The 13708-nt window shown below is 50.1% G+C and overlaps 1 protein-coding gene across 10 annotated transcripts in view; it reads left to right on the plus strand.

Moving 5' to 3' along the window:
- Nucleotides 1-13708, plus strand: part of ARHGAP17 (Rho GTPase activating protein 17) — a 42201-nt gene that overhangs the window by 3579 nt on the left and 24914 nt on the right. The gene's annotated exons all lie outside the window — the stretch shown is intronic.

Here is a 13708-nt window from a genome sequence, read left to right on the forward strand (position 1 = left end):
AATCCCTCGGTGCCATTCTGATTAAAAAGGATTCCAGACACTGCTGGGGAGGTTTGGGTCTGGTGGAGTCACCCAAGATCAGACAGGTGGATTTCCTTACTGCCTTTGCTGGGAGAGATACTCGATCTGCCCCGGGGCTCCTGCAGTAATTTAAACCAGGGACAGACAGCTCTGACTAATTAGAAATCTGGAAGAGCCCAGAGAATGCCTCAGAAGGCTCTGCTTTTGTGCAAGAGGCTGCTTTCTGCAGCTTCTGTGCTCCTTTCCCACTGCTCCAATACAACTCCTTGTGTACAAATAGGTTTTTCCAGGCCCTGCGCTCATGGCATTGCTGTGACTCACCAGGAGATTTGGAACATGGCTTTTAATAGCTCATGTCCTGCATAAAAGTTACTGTGCTGAGCTATATTTAGTGTTTCTTCAAGCCTCTTGGCAATGTCCGAGTCTTGAGCTGGAACTGGAGTTGTAATATAATTATTACATTAAAGCAAGTTATGTTCAAATGCCTGATAGTGAAATATTGTACAAGGAGGAGCTGCCTGCATTTGTCTGTACATGGAAAACCTGCTGGAAAGCAGTAATTTCTAGTAATACTTCATGGGAAATGTGGATGATCCAAATTATTCCTTTTTTTTTTCCTGCTAAAGCATTATCCATTGATTCTTGTCTTTCCCAGAATTGCTCTGCCTATTGTTACTTAAGGAAGGTTTTTCTGCTTCTTCATATTTTGTTGATAGTACTTTGAAACTCACTTTTTCAGGTGTCCAGGGTGGTAAAACAAGAGTGCATCCATCTCCCTCAATACTTCCATCAATATAACATTAACCCTATAGTGCCATTTAATACCAAATAATTTCTTTAATGTTTTTCTGTTTTTGTGAGGGGGAAAGAAATTGAGTATGACCCCAGTACTTGAAAACTTCTGCCTCACCCAAACATCCTTTAATAGAAGTTAAATCTGCTGAGTGTCATTTACTTGCACTGCTCGTTGTGTTTGGCAGAGGAATTTGAAGAAGGGGTAAACAGGGCTGAAATATTTCATATTTACAGGGAGTTTGCAGGTTGGCATTTGTCTCCATCAGAGTGCTCATGAAAAGAAAAATCTCATTTCAGTGTTTATAGTCGTTATCTTAAGCATTTCCTGTTTATCTCCAAATGAAGTTCCAGGTCTCTAATTAGGAAATTGCATTAGCTCTTTCTGGATGACAGCTGAGTGCAATGATGGGTTTAAAGGAGTCTGGGTGGATTTAATTAGGGGGATGCTGTTCCTGAGCAGGGTTTGGGGCTGCAGCTCAGGCCCTGGTGGGAGCAGAGTGTGGGGAATGGCAGCCCAGGGGTCACAGCTGGAATGAACATCTGGGGATGGGGCTGTGGGGCAGGAGCTGCCCTGGGGGCTCTGCACAGGCACAGAACGCAGCCAGGTGGGGTTTCCATGTGGGGTGGGAGCAGGGAGAGAGCTCAGTTACCCCAGCAGCCTCAACAAAATCCCCATATCGCTGCATTTATCTGCTTCCTGCACCCTTTGGGGACCTGGGACACAATGGAAGGGCTTGTGCAGCTCAGGAGCGGATTTTTCTAACAGAACAAAGTTCCAGTTATAGAAAAGCAGCTATTCTGTGTTCAGTTTGGGGCTGCTGCTTGTGGTGAGACTGGCACCCGTGGGGTTTGGGACTGTGTTGTCACAGTCACAGACCACAGGTTCTAGGAATCCTTCCAGCAATGGATGTTGGAAGTTGGATCCAAGCTGTGTCTAGATTGAATTTGTGAGCATGTCTGTCAATCCCATTGATTCATCTCCCCTTCAAAGCAGATTGCTGAAGGCAAAGGGAAAATCACCTGAATGTACTGAAGGTGAGGAGTTTGTGGTGAGTTTATTTATTCCAGTGTTCTGTCTACGTGGAGAGCCTGGGGAGACCCATGGGGCTGAGCTGCTGGATTGCTGTGCTGGAACCCTGGTAGGACCAGAGGTTCCGTCTGTAAATGGGGAAGAAAACAATGTAATGGAAGAAAACAATGTATTCTGGCCTGCTTCTCGTGTTTCCTTTAGGTTTTGTAAAGGCAGGGAGTTTATCAGGATCTTATAATTCCTCATGGGCCAAGATGATCTCATGTTTAAAGTCCAGGTCATGAAGAGTCCTGAAGATTAGACACTTCAGAAATTACGTTGTGTTTTTAACAAACTTCTCTCTCATACCCTTACAAGGGCAGAGCAGGTTTTAAATCAATGAGTAAGTGGTTGCTCAGCCCTCAGTTTGAAAGGCTCATGGCTTGTGATGTGCTTCCAGACCACATGAAACCTGGGAATGCCTTGCCCAGCTCCAGAGGCGGTGCCCGGGCAGGGTGTGATGCCCGGGGATCCCGTGGGTGGCATTTCCCAGCTCTGAGCCAGGGGTGCCATCTGACAGCACCATGTTTTCAGCGTCCCACCTATCCTGGGGATGCCGTTCCCCTTGTCCTGTCACTGCAGGCCCTGTGAACAGTGTGTTCCCATCTTTCTCATCAGCTTTTCAGGTGCTGGAAGGCCACAATCAGGTCAGCCCAAAGCTTCTCTTTCCCAGAGAGAACTAAACTAAACAACAAACTAAATTTTGTTTACTTGAATAATAAATTGTTGTGAATTCCAGTAGGAACCAGCTAAAGCATGCTGGTGAAAAGAATGAAAAGAAAAAAGTAACTATATAACTTTGTGTGTCAGGTGCTGAGTGGGCAGTGGGTAAAATACTTGAGATTTTTGTTGCAGAAAAAGAAATTAAAGGATTCCAAGCTGGAGGATTTGGGTAGTATTAGTTGCCTTCTTGCATGCGTGTCCTCTTCTCCTTTGGCTGTGTGTGAGCTGCTGCCTGATGGAGCAGATGAGAGGGCTGATAAAATATTCACAATCCAGACAGACACCCTGGGATCTGCTGTGCTGCAGCAGCTCCCTGTTCTGCCAGGGTCAGGACAGCGTGGGGATAAAGGCAGCCTCTGTCTGGAGAAAGCCTGGCTCACAGTGCCTTGAAATGAAGAATGAAGGTTTCTCTTTCTGTGCAGGTGGCTCCAGGAGGGTTTGAGAGCAGCAGGAAGGGCAGTGCCAGAGCTGGCACGCTGTGCTGTGCCACAGCACGAAACCAGAGCCCGAGTCACCATTCCTGCCCGGAGCTGCTGGGGGAGTGGGCAGGGATGCTGTCCAAGGGCTTTAGGTGCATCCAGGGTGCAGGGGTTGGTATCTGACACAGCAACAGCACAGCGAGGGAAAATGGATCTGCTTCAGTGGCAGTGGCTCTGCTGACGGCACAGGAGGGGCCTCTTTTCCTCATGGTGTTTATTCATATAAACAAAGTAATCCCCACCATGGATGATTCCTTGATGCTCACTTGGTCTGATGGGGGCTCTTCAGAGTGAATAATTTCAGTATCAGGTTATGCCCAGAGTCAAAATCTTGAAATAGTCATGATTTGATCTGCTGAAATAGCCAGAAGTGATGTAAGAGTCTGTTCCAGCCTGGTGCTGTAATGGGATACACTTGGAATTGATGAAGGCAAATGTGTTTCTTAGACACTGGCATGTTATTTTAAGGTTATGATAATGGATCTGTGGCCGGAGTTTGCTTGTTAGAGGTCGTTGTGTTAGCAATGATGAAATGCCAAACAACAGGATCTTTCTAGGAAGGGGTTAAATGAAAAGTGTCTTTGTGTGTTAGAAATGTTTTCTAATACTCTGCAGTTTCTAGAAAGAAAGGAATTGTAAGTTAGATGAAGTAGCTGTGATTTTCAGCATTGAGGAGTGCCTCCAGCCCGCAGTGCTGGGCCTGTCTGGGGCAGCAGCTGGCTGTGGCACAGCTCTGACCTGAAACCAGGGCAGTTAATTAAACACCAGTGCAGCTGGGTAAGGAGGTCTGATTTCAGTAACTCAGAGCCAGGTGCCCTCACAGCACTGGTGGTGACATACCAAGTGATTTGCATGGATTACTGTACTAGATTCCTTTTTCAGGCTGTTGTAGGTACCAGTCTTGGAAGGCTAAACTTAATCCTTGGTCCCTTCCAACCCAAACCCTTCCAGGACTCTGTGGGTTTGATTAAAATGTATTCCTTAGGAAGCAAACAGCCATAGAACCTTGGAGCTGGAAGCTGTCACAGCTCTCCCATGGCTGATCCACAGGACAGTCGGGATCCTTGTGCAATCCTCCCCAGGAAGCAGCTCCTGCAGGCCGGGCCAGCTGGGTGAGGTCAGCACAGCTCCTCTGGCTGAGGTGGAGCCTCTTTCCTGGACAGGGGTTGTTGTGTGCTGCAGTTACTGCACTGCAGAGGGCCAGGGACATCCTGCAGTGGCCGCAGGGCAGGCAGTCAGAGGGTGCACAGTGCCCACATGGCCTTTGGCGCTCAATGCAGGAGGAGTTTTTCCTTCTGTCGTGCAGATTGTCCCGTGCTCCACATTGCTGCAGTGAGTTTTTTGTGTACATAACCACCCTGGTTTCTCAGGAGCCCAGTGATGCCTCCAGAGTGAAATTTAAAATTAATTAAAAAAGGAAAAATGGTAGTTTGTACAGCTGAATATTGCACAGATAAGGTAGGTCACGGTGAGAGCTGAAAATGCAGTTGTACGCACAGGTAACACATCCTCCATGTTTAAAGCTAAGAAAGCTGCTTTAGCCAGTGACAGCAAAGTTATTTTCCAAGGTGGGCTGGTTTTTAGAAGATTAATTGTCCTGCAGGCAGTTTAAAAGTCACAGCTGGGGTATGGCTGTGGCAAATACAGCAGTTATTCAAATGCAGACTCTTCACATAAATATCAAACAATTGTTAGGAAACATCAATCCCCAGATTAAGAATTCCATTTTGTGTAGGAAATGAAGCTGATAAAAACCTGATATTCTCACACAGAGAAACCAGTGTGTGAGCTGAGCTTGCAGCTTCCCTTTGGGTTGAGCACGGAGCTGCAGAGTGGTTTCACAGGCAGATTAAGTGTTCTGAGCTGCCGGGCTTTGTGGGACAGCACAGGCAGCTCGAGTAATCCTGCTTTTGTAACAGCAGGTCCGGGCGTGTGTGCGAATGCAGGATCAGAAACTCTGCTTGGTGTGAGGCTGCTGCTTTCCCCAGACAGCCTGCGGTTGGCTTTCATTGCAGGGTGGCAATGGCAGCCCTGGGTTTCATTGCAGGGTGGCACCGGGCACTCGTGGCTCTGTGTGTGCCAGGGTGGCAGTGGGCACTCGTGGCTCTGTGTGTGCCAGGGTGGCAATGGGCACTCGTGGCTCTGTGTGTGCCGTGTGTGCCAGGGTGGCAATGGGCACTCGTGGCTCCGTGTGTGCCAGGGTGGCAGTGGGCACTCGTGGCTCTGTGTGTGCCAGGGTGGCAGTGGGCACTCGTGGCTCTGTGTGTGCCAGGGTGGCAATGGGCACTCGTGGCTCTGTGTGTGCCGTGTGTGCCAGGGTGGCAATGGGCACTCGTGGCTCTGTGTGTGCCAGGGTGGCAGTGGGCACTCGTGGCTCTGTGTGTGCCAGGGTGGCAGTGGGCACTCGTGGCTCTGTGTGTGCCAGGGTGGCAGTGGGCACTCGTGGCTCTGTGTGTGCCGTGTGTGCCAGGGTGGCAGTGGGCACTCGTGGCTCTGTGTGTGCCAGGGTGGCACTGGGCACTTGTGGCTCTGTGTGTGCCAGGGTGGCACTGGGCACTTGTGGCTCTGTGTGTGCCGTGTGTGGCAGGGTGGCAATGCCCAGCACTCGTGGCTCTGTGTGTGGCAGGGTGGCACCGGGCACTCCTGGCTCTGTGTGTGCCGTGTGTGCCAGGGTGGCACTGGGCACTCGTGGCTCTGTGTGTGCCAGGGTGGCACTGGGCACTCGTGACTCTGTGTGTGCCAGGGTGGCACTGGGCACTCGTGGCTCTGTGTGTGCCAGGGTGGCACCGGGCACTCGTGGCTCTGTGTGTGCCGTGTGTGGCAGGGTGGCACTGGGCACTCGTGGCTCTGTGTGTGCCAGGGTGGCAGTGGGCACTCGTGGCTCTGTGTGTGCCGCGTGTGCCAGGGTGGCAGTGGGCACTCGTGGCTCTGTGTGTGCCGTGTGTGCCAGGGTGGCACTGGGCACTCGTGGCTCTGTGTGTGCCGTGTGTGCCAGGGTGGCACTGGGCACTCGTGGCTCTGTGTGTGCCAGGGTGGCAGTGGGCACTCGTGGCTCTGTGTGTGCCAGGGTGGCACTGGGCACTCGTGGCTCTGTGTGTGCCAGGGTGGCACTGGGCACTCCTGGCTCTGTGTGTGCCGTGTCCAGGCAACAGCAGAGCAGCAGAGCAGGAGCCATGCGGGATCCCGGGGATGCCTCAGCTCCTCCTCCTCCTCCTGCAGAAACACAATCAAGGGCTCAGCCATTAATTGTTAATCAGGAAATCAGCGCAAAGGCTCCGTTGTGAAACCGTGGGCACAGGGAATAGTGCCTGGTTTGTCCCCAGCTGACTTTACATAACTTCAGATCCCGGATTCCCTTGCAGCCTTTTGGCTGTCGTTTCAATGCTTCCAGCTCCTTTTTGCAGCCTGACTTTCTATTCCTGCTTCATTGTTCTGCCTTTTCTGCATTTCCTTGTTTTGCTTCTTGTGTTGATTCAGTTTGGTTCCTTCTCCAAGGCTTTCTCTTGCCAGTTTTGTGAATCCCCAAACTTAAAATAGATCAGGCTGGGCAGTACATTAAAAAAGAGCCTGATCGCTAAAGTGTTACCTTTAGTGAAATAATAATTTCTGGCCTGGAGTTTTTTGATACTTTGCAAGGCTGGAGCCATTGAATCCCTGGGTGCCCTGTGCTGGGGCCTCACCCCCTTCCCAGGGAAGAACTTACTTTTTAATATCTAATCTAAAGCTGTTTGCTGTCAGTGTGTAGCTATTCCCCCTTGTCTTGTCAAAGTTTTTAAAAAAAGGAACCAAATACACAAAAACGCCCAGGGTTTTTTCAGCACTTCAGTGAATTTTGTTCATTCCTGTAGTGCATAGTTTTCCTATTCAGACATGTCTGTCCTGTAGAAAGCTTGTCTGTAGAAAAGGCAGAGCTGCTTCTTGGAGCCCTTTCCAGCAATTAACAATGCAAGACTTCTGGGAAAAGAAATCACGAAGCTCAAAAATGTCTTGAGTCGGTGCTAATCCACCTGTGTCATGGCTGGAGTGGGAATCAGGATCTGCCTGGAAGTTCAGGAGATGCTGGAATTTTAAAATTCCCTTTTCACATGGAGGAGTTCTCATGCCAGCAGGTGGTTTGGCAAGGGGACTGCACTCGCTCAAATGTGCACGCTGCCAAAGGCACAGGGGGGATCTCTGAGCCTCCTGTTATCAGTCCCTGAGCCCTCCTGCTATCCCCAGCCCTGGGCTCAGCTCAGACCTGCGGCTGCCTCGGTGCCCAGAGCCCTGCCAGCCCGATTCCAGCTGCCCTTCCCTTTGTCCCAGTCCTGGAGCTCACACTTGTGGCCACCTGAGCATGGGAAATGCCTTTTCTGGCATCCAGGCCAGCCCTGGAGCTGCTGCCAGCGGGGATGCTCCTGCCAGGGCAGGGACAGGAGCAGCAGGACACAGCCCCTTGTGGCAGCAGCCCTGCCAGCTGATGTCACCTGCTGGGAATGCAGTGTCAGCCCCGGGGTGCAGCTCCTTTATCAGTTTAAGCTGATCTTAAGTGGCTGCTGTTGCTGAAAGGGACAGATTTCCCTGTGCAGCCTGTCTGGTGCTGCTGCCCAGCCCATGCCAAGCAGAGGGCCTGGCAGCTGGGAGCAGTTTGGGGGGCTGGAGGGCTGGAAGGACCCCCAGCTCACTTTTGGGAAGGGGAGAGCTCCAGGCAGGGTCTCTGGAGGGCTGGAAGGACCCCCAGCCCACATTTGGGAAGGAAGAGCTCCAGGCAGGGTTCCTGCAGGACACAGGCTGTGGGCAGCCCTGCTCCATGCCCTGCTCCATGCCCTGGCACACACCTGCTGCCTGCAGGGCCCAGGTGAGCAGCCCCGGCCAGGTGCAGGCCCCAGGTGCTGCAGGATCGTTTCTTGCTCCTGGTGCCCAGGTTAAATTTCACCTGGAGCTGCTGCTGGGGCCCAAAGCACAGGAATCCCTGCTCTGGCAGCACCTGCTGCTTTGCTGGCACGCAGGGGATGTAAAATTACACCTGACATTGAGGAATAACAGTTCAGGAATTATTTAGATTGCTTTCTGGACTGTGTCTTATAGCAGAACTGTGCCCAGCTAATTTTACATGAATGGTTCTGCATAAGTAAGAGGTTGTTCTTGCTTGGGAGAGACTTTGTGTGAGAATAAACTTTTAAATGTAAATAAATACCTGGCAGTTAAATATTAAAAGCAGTTACTGAGACGTGGTGTGGAGTGTGTTTGTGTACCTTTTTTAACATAAATTATGTTAATAAACTGACATGTTTGGAAAGCTCAAGTTGTGTAGTAAAGTATAGCATAAGAAATGTAGAATGTAATACTGAAGGGGGGAAAAGCAAAGCATAGGAAATACATCATCATTTCATAAGCTATAACAGAAACTTTAAAAAGTTTGTCTCAGGTTCTTTGGGGTTTTTTGGTCACTAATTTATGACAGCTTGTCATAGGACTGTTTTCTCTGGGGAACAAAACTTGAGACCACTGCTGGGTTTTAGGAGTTAGAATGTTAATCCCCTGCAGCAGCACTTTGCCTTCCTTCAGAAGCTGTTAATAGTTTCACCAATCAAATGCACTTTGTAAAAAAAGTCCATTGTTATTTGCCTGACAGAAGTTTGGGGTTTTTCAGAGTCAAAAAGAATATGGGGGAGAGCTTTAATAGCTGTGACTTTGTCCCAGGTATGGAATACGAGGGACAGTCAGTGTTTGGTTTGCTGGGATAGCAGGTGATTGGAAGCAATTGGATTTACAATTTTCTGAGTTGTAAATCTGTATTTGCACCCAGAGGTTTACAAGCTGTTGGACTCATCAGGCTGCTCACTGAAACACAGCTTCCTTCCCTCAAGCAAAACTGCTGCAAATGGGCTCCTGCTTTCAGACCACAGTTGTGTTTTTGCCTGTAGAAAGTTCAGCTCAGCTCTGTCTCAGGTTTGCAGTGCTGTGGCTCAGGGTGACCAGCCCAGCTTTGCTGGACTGAACCCAGCAGTGCTTTGGTGAGCTGCCCCGTGTTTGATGGAGCTCTCAAGGTGTGATACTGAAACCACTCAGGGAGGAGCTGTGCAGGGCCTTGCTGCAGTGCCTGTCCCTCCCAGAGTGGCCTGAAAACGGGATTTGGCTTGAGCTGTGCTTGTTCTCCAGGGCTCAATTTACTGCCTGGCTCCGGAGCACAGCCTTGGATCCATTTCACCAGGCAGGAATTCCAGTCCCCTCCTGTGCAGAGCCTGTCCTGGGCTTCCCTGCCCTGCTCAGGAGTCTCTGCTCTCCTGCCAAGATGATTATCTGCTCCCTGCAGCCTGCCCTGCCTCTCAGCAGAGCACCAGCTCCGCTCCAGGCCTGGGCCGGGAGAGATCAGAGCTGAGCCTGGGCAGTGACCGGGCACAGGCTGATGGGGAGCTCACTACAGAGCATAAAGAAGGAAGGCAAGGCAGCAGAAATCTTCCTTTACCCACTCCCTGAGCTGTAGTTGTGCAGCTCTGAGGTGTGTGCATCACTGAAATGATTTGGAGGTGATGCGCCATTTTTAAAGGACTGGAAGCACAGGAGCTGCAGCTGGTGGGAGAGCTCCAGAACAGCCTTGGTGGGATTTCTGCATCACTGAAACATCCATGGTCACCACATTTACAATTAAATCCATTTTAATACATGCACAGAAGCTTACATTTTTAATTGTGGCGAAAAATGAGAATAGGAGGCAAACTAAAATTGTGCTAATGGCTGGTTGTGGTGTTCCCTAAATACTAATACTGAAAGTGAGTGGTGACTAACACCTGACAGCGTTCTCTGAGTTATTTTTGAACGTTTGAAACCCACTTCAGAATGTTGATGTTTACCTTGGGTCATGCTGGTTTCCATTCAATAATTAGTGAGTGACTTGGTCCTGAAACACCTTGGAGTTGTATTTTCTGTGGAGTTTGTCTTGGTGAGTGTTAGAAAAGCAAACCTCTTTGAAGGGAAATTATCATCTAATTCTGGATTCCTTGTTTTGGAGCAGAGCTGCTGATCGTTTCATTTTTCCTGGCAGCAAGTGCTGCCTATTGTATGTGGAGAGCAGGCAGGATGTGCTGCCAGCCCGCCAAGGTGCTCGGTGTTACCTCACCAGAGGCCGGGCTGGCTCCTCCTGGTAACAAACACAGCTTTGTTTGAGGAGAAACCACCCAGCAGGGCAGGCTGGCTGTGGCTGTGGCTCCAGCTTGGGTGGATGTCTCCTTGCTGCCACTGAAACCTTTCCAGGGCTGAGAGCTGGCCCTGCCCTGCCCTGGCATCACCTCTGCCAGGCGCCCGCCCTGCCCAGCTGTGGGTGACTCAGGCTTGGTCTCCAGGGTGACATTGCATCTGAGTCACTGCTGCTGTCACTGGCCAGGGCTTCGTGGCTCGTGTGGCAGGTTAGCTCTGCTTCCTCCCTGCTCAGCCTTTCAGAGGTGTGCGTTTCACAGAGTCCTGGAAGGGTTTGGGTTGGAAGGGGCCTCAAAGCCCACCCAGTGCCACCCCTGCCATGGCAGGGACACCTTCACTGTGCCAGGCTGCTCCCAGCCCTGTCCAACCTGGCATGGGGCACTGCCAGGGATCCATGGCAGCCACAGCTGCTCTGGGCACCTGTGCCAGGGCCTGCCCACCCTGCCAGGGAGGAATTCCCTCCTGTGTCCCGTCTATCCCTGCCCTCTGACAGAGGGATTCCCCCAGCCATTCCCCCAGCCCCTGTAAAATGTCACTTGCAGTGGTTCTGTGGCTTTCACCTGCCTTGGAGATCAGCCCTGCTTCAGTGCTGATGCCCCCCCAGTGATGGGCAGGACCAGGGGGCTCTCAGAGACTCCTTACATGAAGCATTATACATGGAAATGTAAATTCTTTCGCGGTGGAAGATAAACACTTGTTTCTCAGGAGATCCCGTCTGCCCTTTCCAGATGTGCAGAGAACACTTCTGGCCTGGAAGTGTGAAGGAGCTGCAAAATGGCCAAGTCGTTTTGGGGACAAATGACTGAGGTTTTAACCTGGTGGCTGGGGGCTGTCCTGCCCACCCTGCCTGGGCAGGGCCAGGCTTTGGGCTGCAGCAGAGCCCTGTGGCTGGGCTGGGCTTCAGGCTAGGTCAGAAAGAAGGGAAAAAGTAAAGGGAATTAAAGGGAATTATACCATAAAGCACTCTGACAGGAGGTCAATTGGGGGCACATGGAATGCATTTTTACAATGTCACAGCCAGCCAAAGTACTGTGATTAACATGTCTAGAATAAAAAGGTGCAGTCTTTCCTTGTGAAACCAATTGGGTTTTTGCTTGGAGTGAGTTAAGGCCGTGCCACCCACAGGTAGGAAATGGCACCAGCATTTCTGTCCCATATCCTGTTTCATGCTAAGTACTGTATTTACTGTCTTGAAAAGAAAATTTGCCTGAAGAACCAATAGTTTTGTTAGAAATGTGCCCTGGCACCATGGGGGCACGTCTGGCTGTGCCCAGGGCTTTGGCTGAGCCTGGCAGCTGTGCCATGCTCAGAGCCTGCCCTGCTGCCAGCCCGAAGTGCTGCTTTCACAGAGTTCAGTACTTTTATCCCCTTTGTCATTAAGAGGATTATTGCAGCCATAACAAACGATTGTTCCCTTGTGTTTTTTACAATCAGTCTCTTAAAGGCACTGCTGCCCTGAGAGCTCAGTGCCAGCTGGTTCATGTCAGGGTTCTATGGTGCAGCAGAGCAGCTCCATTCCACTCCAGGGGTGCCCAGCAGATATTTGGGGTTTGGCACCTGAAGCCTGTGCTGTGCTGCAGGTGCGGTGCCAGCCCTGTGTGCCCAATCCAACACTCCCAGGGATTTCTTCACTGCTTCAATTAGATAGCGTGCAAATAAACCCTAACAGGGGCTGAGGACAGAAGTTTAGCAGTGAAAAAGAAAGTCTGTTCTTTTTGAGGAGTTCGCTGCTTCCCTGGTTAGCTGGCAGAAGGAATTAGCATCCCTCGAAGTTGCAGTTGGATGGAAACTTCAAACTGGTCATACCTGTAATTCCAGGGAGACAGAGGTTAATTCCAGGGAGACAGAGGTTACTGCCAAGGGAGCCAGGTCCCTTTGATGGTTTGCTGCTTTCCCCTGTGCTGAGAGGAGATGGGCTGTGCTGCTATCACAGAGCTGTTTTCTCTTTCATGGTTGTGATCACTGAAAAACAACATTATTTAGTGGCTCTTTCTTGGCTTCCTTATTAAAGGTGGAATGTGGGCCTGCAGGAAGGGTGAGGTTTTCCCTGGCTGCATTTCCCAGCCTGACATCAGCAGCAGGGGCTGTTCTGCCCTGCCTGGCCTGGCCCTGCTCCTGCTGCCACCAGGGCTGGGCCAGCATCCCCAGGGAGGACACCTGCACTGTCCCATGGGGGCTCTGGGCCTGCAGAAACAGTTCAGTTTGAGAAAAATAAATACAAAAATAAATACAATTATTTGAGAAATAAAATACAATTCAGCAAAATAAATACAATTATTTTGCACTTCACAAATGATCCACAGTATGTGGGTAAGCACATTTAAACTGGGAGCAAACTTCTGTTGGCCCAGTACTGAGCCACCATTTACCCCAGTGGATAGAATATCCTAGGGAAAAGGAAGGAAAGGAGAGATCAAACTTTGTATGACTCTAAAGTTGTATGGAAGCTCTATCCTAATGTTTGAGGGGGTTTGAATTAAAGTTGTGGTTGCAGCAGAGTGGGATATGCAGCGATACAATATAAATATATAAATAATAAGTATAAATAATTGCTCTCTAACAGGATGTCATTTCCATCAGACGAAATGTTTCTGTTTGGGTGGGAGAAAAGTTTATCAATCTTGTCTGTGTTTTCCTCAACAAATAAATATTGCAGTGCTGTCAGGGTATTTCAGCTGCTTTTGTCTGAGTCTGGCTGAGGCTCTGAGCTTTTGCTTTATTCTGGCATTTAATTATTAAACACCTTATGGTTCACGACTAGTTGAAGCAGATAATGTGCAGTAAAATTGAATTCAAATAAATGCTTTAAAAGCACCAACCCAAACCTGGAGGAATCCTGTCCTTGGAGGCTTTTGGCACGTTCAGCTGCTGAGGGCTGCTCAGGAACTCGAGCTTGCTGTGCGTGCCGGGTTCGCAGTGGGTTATTTGACAGATTGCAGGAGCTGATAAAGGCTGGAGTAGCTGAGGGACTCTGGCAGCAGCAGGGGAAACTCTCAGAACAGGAAGAGAGTGTGCTGGAGTCCCTCCAAGTGCTCCCTGGTGTACATGTGTAGTAACGGTGAGCACAGGGAGGAGAGATTGGGGAAACTGAATTTATCTTTATTTTATAGGCCTGGCAAAGGGAGACTCAATCACTGCTCGAGCCACAGGGCCAGCAACAAATAAACCTGTGTGAACATTGAACAATTTCAGTTTGTGTGAGCTGGGCTGGCAGGGTGTGAGGTTTATATTCCTGTACAGTCAGGTGCACTGGCTCAGTTTGCTTTGGGTTATTCCATGTGCAGCTGCAATCACCATTTGGGGCTTGGTGCAGTGGGTCAGGTGCATTGGTTCAGTTTGCTTTGGGTTATTCTGTGTGCAGTTGGAGTCACCATTTGGGGCTGGGTGCAGTGGTTCAGGTGCACTGGCTCAGTTTGAGTTATTCCATGTGCAGCTGCAATCACCATTT

The sequence above is a fragment of the Zonotrichia albicollis genome, chromosome 16, assembly GCF_047830755.1.
Source record: "Zonotrichia albicollis isolate bZonAlb1 chromosome 16, bZonAlb1.hap1, whole genome shotgun sequence".
Taxonomy (NCBI): Eukaryota; Metazoa; Chordata; class Aves; order Passeriformes; family Passerellidae; genus Zonotrichia; species Zonotrichia albicollis.